Consider the following 7,167-nt stretch of genomic DNA (forward strand, 5'->3'; position numbering starts at 1 on the left):
GGGATAGGCTCCAGTCACCCGCGACCCCGAAAGGGAACAAGCGGTAGAAAATGGATGGATGGAAAACTGCTTTTGTTCTCCCTTTGCATAAAAGAGGACAAAAAAAAGAATAATAATAATTCCCATCCAATGTAAACATTATTCTGCCTAGATAATGAGTGCTGCTGTTTTTGTTGATTTGTCAAAAGCCTTTGATTCCGTGGATCATTTCATTCTTTTGGATCGTCTGGATGTTATTTGGTTTCATACACATTTTTAAAAGTAGTTTTCAGATTACCTCATAATTCACAAGCAAGGACCACGATCCCAGCTACGGTGCAACGTGTTTATTGTAATGCAACAAATGAGCGACACATATGGACAGAAATGGATGCCGTTTTGGGGCTGTTGGCTCCAGGGCCTCCATACCCCCATCTAGGAGATACATTATAATCAGGGCGGGGCACGATGGTGTCATGTGATCTGGATGCTTAAATAGTGTAGCCACATGAAGGGGCGTGAAAGGGGTGTGGTCCTGCTCCCGAACTTAAGATAACAAACTTATCTTCATATATAACTCAAGCGTTTCCGGCTGATAGATTTCCCTTCTTAACAAAGGTGTTCCCCAAGGGTTCTTGGACCACTTTTAGTGACAATTTACTCTATATAAACTCAACTGGCAAAAAAAAACTTTAAATTGTTAATGAAGTCAAATTAAATGATTAAACACAAAAAATATTCTACACTCGGTAATTGAACAAGTACTTAGGCATCTTAGGCATCTGGACTGATGATTAACGAAAAATAATCTTAAAGTCAGATTGTCATTCTTCCTTAGAAATACAAAGTTTATTCCTCTTATTTGTAGAAAACCGTTAGTCCAGGCGACATTTCTTCAGTTCTGGATCATGGTGATATTATACATGTATGTATATATGTATGTGTAACTCTAAGGTTCTGCTCTAAGGTTCAGCTCCAAGGTTCAGCTCTAAGGTTCAGCTCTATGGTTCAGCTCTATGGTTCAGCTCTAAGATTCTGCTCTAAGGTTCTGCTCTGAGGTTCTGCTCTGAGGTTCAGCTCTAAGGTTCAGCTCTGAGGTTCAGCTCTAAGGTTCAACTCCAAGGTTAAGCTCTAATGTTCAGCTCTAAGGTTCAGCTCTAATGTTCAGCTCTAAGGTTCAGCTTTAAGGTTAAGCTCTAATGTTCAGCTCTAAGGTTCAGCTCTAATGTTCAGCTCTAAGGTTCAGCTTTAAGGTTAAGCTCTAATGTTCAGCTCTGAGGTTCAGCTCTTTGGTTCAGCTCTATGGTTCAGCTCTATGGTTCAGCTCTAAGGTTCAGCTCTATGGTTCAGCTCTAAGGTTCAGCTCTAAGGTTCAGCTCTATGGTTCAACTCTAAGGTTAAGCTCTAATGTTCAGCTCTAAGGTTCAACTCTAAGGTTCAGCTCTATGGTTCAGCTCTAATGTTCAGCTCTGAGGTTCTGCTCTAAGGTTCTGCTCTAAGGTTCAGCTCTATGGTTCAGCTCTAATGTTCAGCTCTAAGGTTCAGCTCTAAGGTTCAGCTCTAAGGTTCAGCTCTAAGGTTCAGCTCTATGGTTCAGCTCTAAGGTTCAGCTCTATGGTTCAGCTCTAAGGTTCAGCTCTATGGTTCAGCTCCATGGTTCAGCTCTGAGGTTCTGCTCTAAGGTTCAGCTCTAAGGTTCAGCTCTAAGGTTCAGCTCTAAGGTTCAGCTCTATGGTTCAGCTCTAAGATTCAGCTCTAAGGTTCAGCTCTATGGTTCAGCTCTAAGGTTCAGCTCTATGGTTCAGCTCTAAGGTTCAGCTCTAAGGTTCAGCTCTAAGGTTCAGCTCTATGGTTCAGCTCCATGGTTCAGCTCCATGGTTCAGCTCTGAGGTTCTGCTCTAAGGTTCAGCTCTAAGGTTCAGCTCTAAGGTTCAGCTCTATGGTTCAGCTCTAAGGTTCAGCTCCATGGTTCAGCTCCATGGTTCAGCTCTGAGGTTCTGCTCTAAGGTTCAGCTCTAAGGTTCAGCTCTAAGGTTCAGCTCTAAGGTTCAGCTCTATGGTTCAGCTCTAAGGTTCAGCTCTATGGTTCAGCTCCATGGTTCAGCTCTGAGGTTCTGCTCTAAGGTTCAGCTCTAAGGTTCAGCTCTAAGGTTCAGCTCTATGGTTCAGCTCTAAGGTTCAGCTCTATGGTTCAGCTCCATGGTTCAGCTCTAAGGTTCAGCTCTAAAGTTCAGCTCTATGGTTCAGCTCTAAGGTTCAGCTCTATGGTTCAGCTCCATGGTTCAGCTCTGAGGTTCTGCTCTAAGGTTCAGCTCTAAGGTTCAGCTCTAAGGTTCAGCTCTAAGGTTCAGCTCTATGGTTCAGCTCTAAGGTTCAGCTCTATGGTTCAGCTCCATGGTTCAGCTCTGAGGTTCAGCTCTAAGGTTCAGGTCTAAGGTTCTCTAAAGGAGAAGGACACAGAACTCACCACTGTCACTTATATTCTAAAGTAGGATGGCGCTGCCTAATGTTTGTTTATAAGGCTAATGTCGGCCTTTTGCATGATTATTTAACAAGTATTTTGAACATCAGATTAAGTATTCACTTCTTGAAATCTCAAAACAATTTTATTTTACAATCAAACTGAGTCAGGAAAACAGGTCATTTTGCTCCCTGACTGCGGAACAAAACACAGAGACTATTTAAAGTCAATTATTGCATGCATTTTAATTATTTTAAAGCAATGGTTGAAGGCTATAGCCATAATGCTCGTGTTTTACATGATTTTACCTCGCAGTATATGTGTATGTGTGTTTTCATGTATTTGTTAATTTTATGTAGTATTGTTTTATTGGCATTTTATTTGGATTTCCTGTGTTTATTTTTAATGTGTATTTTGTTTTTGACCGGGTACCCATAAAAAGAGCTTTTCTTATAGGGATTTCACTGTAAATAAATGATAAATAAATAAAAATACTAATTCCCAATTGCATGGACTTTTTTTTGCAAACCACCTTAGCATTTACCAGTACAGACACATAGCAGTTACATCCCTAGCCATGCTCACCAAATCCTGTTAATTGATTAAATATATGTTTATTCCACTGATAAGCATGAGAAATGAGTAAAGGCAGGGCCAGATTCCAGCAGTAAGATGACCTTTTCAGTGGATGTCCGCTGGCCGCTCACAAATTGCACTCCAGTGGTGTTTTCTAATCGAGTGAACTTGACAATAATTGAGCTGTTTTATTTTGCCCTTCTTATCCCACATAAAAGGCCGCCATGCCAATTAGCTTTAATTCCCTTTTTTCTTTTCATGCTCTCGAGCAGGCACAAACCGTCATATTCGGATCATTTGCATTATCCAAAGCCAATCTGCTTTGAAGTTCTGAGATCCTGTAAGAAAAAGGATCCACTTATCCCACATGAAAAAATGTTCAAAGCTCATAAATTCAGTGGAACAGATGTACATTATCATTGGATTTGGCTCTTTCCCGCTCGGCTCCAGTGTTGGTAAAAGTCTTCCTCATGTCCTTCTCATCCATAGCATTTAGCATCTTGCTTTTACAGCGTCTCGCACCCTGCTGGGCCTGTCCTCACTTCAAAGCTGCCGTGTATCTGCTGGAAACAAAGCACACCCAACATATCATGGCAGCCTCTCATTTCCACAAATTGAAGACAATATCACTGCAGTCAGGCTGGTGGCAACACATGTCTATGCACATTTATTTAACAACATAAAATGTTTCTTTCATCTTTCCACATTGAAAAATACTGTGTATTTTCATTATTTTACTGGGAATATTTTACAGGGATCAGTTATAATCATCAAATGCTTTAATACCAATTATTGTATGATTGAATTGGCGATCTATAACATTTATTTAGCAACATTCTAGTTTATCATCCAATCAGAGTATTATATCCTATTTTTTAAGATTTGCTGTCCCAAATGCTTTCGTGAACAGAACAGTTGAAGCATGACATGGAGAGAGAGAGAAAAACAGCAAAGGCTGGGAATCAAACCCACAACACCACAGTGGTCTCAACCATGTGCCACGTCTTATACCACTGAACCACCAGCAAGCACTGAGTATTCTATTCTGAATACTAGTTATAATATTTTTTACAGTACAAACATGGCATAGGATTAAAAACTGTGTGTTATGCATTGGTTTATCAGTGATTATCAGTGTTTTCTAACACCACCTGCTAACGCCGTTTAAAGACAAAATTGTGTGATATACTACAAGTCCTTTGATTTTAGAAATAGTAATATATAATAGTAACTGTATTTTCGGTGGATGTATTTAGTAACTTCCCAACACTGTCTATGGTGAGCGTTCATCGTCAGTCGAGTGTTCTCCTCTCATCTCCTCCTCCTGAGCATTGGACTTCTGAGCTTCTTGTGCCCTTCTCACTAGTCACTTCTTCTCCTCCTGGATTCCTCGACCCCCCTCTAAAAGCATTAAGGCTTTTTTTCAAATGTCATATGAGCAACTGCTTTAAAGTATGCTCTTTCTCATCATTTAGTCTAATTTGAAACTCAAGTTTCTCCGACATCTCCATCAGAGAAACCAGGGCAGTTTCTTCTTTAGTCTTCTGCAGTTCCTACTGATGAAACCTCTTTAGATTCTTCATCTCTTGTTGTATTTGCTGCTTTTCTTTCTAATCGTACATGTGAAACCGCAGTACGGTGATGGTGTGTTAGTTTCCTTTTAGCAGTGGAGCTAGTTGAATTGCAGACCTAAAATGTGTGGTGCAGCCATTGTGTATTTAGAGTGACCTCAGTGGTTGTTGGGAATACATACAATGACATGTAGTGAGCAGGTGCACTCTAAACTTTTATGGTGAACTTTGAACAGTGGGGATTGGTGGACTTGGAGCACTCACCTGAATACTTAACTATATAAGTCCCAGGTCGCTGAGTTGAGAAGGACAGTGTCTCCCGTGGTGTCGTTTCAAAGGCGTGAATGCATTACCCAAGCGTTTCTTTGCACAGCTGAGGAAAATCTCCATGAACACCAAGGCTATTACCAATATACTGTATGTGAGCAGTTGAAAGGACTGTAGATCAAAGTCGCTGGAAAAAATGTCCAAAGCAAAAAGCAGCCCATTCAGTTGTGGCTTGTGTGAGGTGCAGAGTTTTCCAAAGAGAACTTGAAGGTTTAGGTTTCTCCTTTAGAGCAAAGTACCATGAGGTACAGTGAGGTCGAATTTTTATACAGCATGTTTTAGCATCTTGCAGTTTTTATTTTACAAATAAATAATGTAATAAATACTAGTTTGTTTTGAGAAATTGTATGGTGTACCGTGGGCCGTGTGCATTGGCGCATAAGCAGTTAAAATGTTTGTCATACAATTTCACACACGTGAGTTAATAAATATATGACATCTGATATTGTAGGTGTAACCAAACATCATTATTATTATTCTGGAAAGCGTTCAAAGTTATTTTGTAATTGCTCCTTTTCGCATTGGCATTTGATCCCAGGTAGAGAGAGAAACTTTGACATTTTGTTTTAGTATGTTTTATTCTATTCTAAATGCTTCTTTTGTTGCTTTGATTTTTGTTTTGCAGCACTTTAGTAAGCTTTGGCTGTTTTAAATCTGCCATAGAAATAAATGTTGATCGATTGGTTGATTGTAAGCCCGGATGTGCAGTTTCATGTGTTTATCTCCCTTTAGCTGAGAGGTGATTCTGCAAATGGCTTTAACGTGTGACGCGGTGGCGTCTAAGCCCTTGTAAGCTGTGTTGGGCACAACAAGGCATTGCAATGATGACATTAGTTCAGAAGAAGGCATATTATGTTACCAAATGGCAGACCCTGATGGTTTGCGCGGCCCAGAGAAAAGCTGCTAAGCCCCACATGAAAGTGAGTGTGCATGTTGAGGGCACGGCACGAGGAGCAGCTGTGAGCCGCCACATTTGGAGACTGTCTCTGACACCAGAAAGAAGATGCACGGACAGGACTCTCAGTGAGGTGTCAAAAGGGAAATGTCATACACAGATCAGTTCTCTTGAATCAAACTTACTTGAGAAGATCATTGCGTCATTATGTGTATACCATTAACTATAATGTTTAAACACAGTACATGTACGTGTTATAACTCACTGTTTCCCAACCAGGGGTATGCGAGCACTTGGCACAGAGTACTTGGAATAGTTTTAGATAGATTTTAGAATTTGTGAACATGAAAAAATGCTGCCTATCTTCCCCATTAGACAATTTTTGGTGACATTTATTACAAAAATTAATCCATAAATTCCACAATAGTAATGATTTGACAAATATGAATAACTGATGACAGCCTTATTTTGTTTAAACTGTCACTTACTGATGACATAGATATTCCGTTTTAGAACTCAACGCTACTACTTGTAAATTTTAACTTTTATATTTCATCTTTTCTTCACAAACTTCCACTTGACTGATGTAAAACGGTGATAAATAATTACCACAGGAACTATCACACCAAAGTAAGTCATTAGAAAAACATGAGAACCTGTCATAAGCAATTTATGAATGTCCGGAAGTGCCACGTTGGTCCTGAGGGTGTGAGACAAGGCTTAGGAGGGACTCAGAGAATAAACAATGACCCACTGTTCTCACCCACATATCAACATCACACATATTCATAGTTCAGCGGGCTATCTTGGGCCTGCTCTTCCTCGTGCTATGTCTTACATGTCATGCACGTGTCTGGGAGCACATTTAGAGGGCAGGGTTGACACATAACACGCTCTGTGCCCATGGCAGCTTTGGCTCAGGCAGATCTCAGCAGGTGACAATGTTACTTTGCCTTCTTTTACAAACTACACAGAAGAGATATCCCGAGGATTATTAAGTTTTATCTAAAATGATCAACTATGAAAAAGAAATAGATCTTAATTGTTGTCCAAATGAGCTATTAGCATACATAGATGGTAAGACATCAATAATCAGTAATAAGGATAATAGAGAGATCCACTACTTCTGATGAACAAGTGTGTGAGGTTAAAGATTGAACCATATGTGCTCCAATAAATTTGACAGACTTTGGACCGAATGGGACCTTTACTTTGGACTCTATGTGCCTTAATTTTCTTTGGATGTCTGTTTTGTTTTTCTATCTTCTGTTCTAGTTGTTCTCTGGTCATTGTGTTTTTGTTTTGTGTTGTACATTTAAAACCTGAAGAAAGTAAAAGAAGAATAACAACTCAACATG

Source organism: Eucyclogobius newberryi, unplaced genomic scaffold, assembly GCF_026437365.1.
Source record: "Eucyclogobius newberryi isolate DKJ021-1_F unplaced genomic scaffold, fEucNew1.0.hap1 SCAF_5, whole genome shotgun sequence".
Taxonomy (NCBI): Eukaryota; Metazoa; Chordata; class Actinopteri; order Gobiiformes; family Gobiidae; genus Eucyclogobius; species Eucyclogobius newberryi.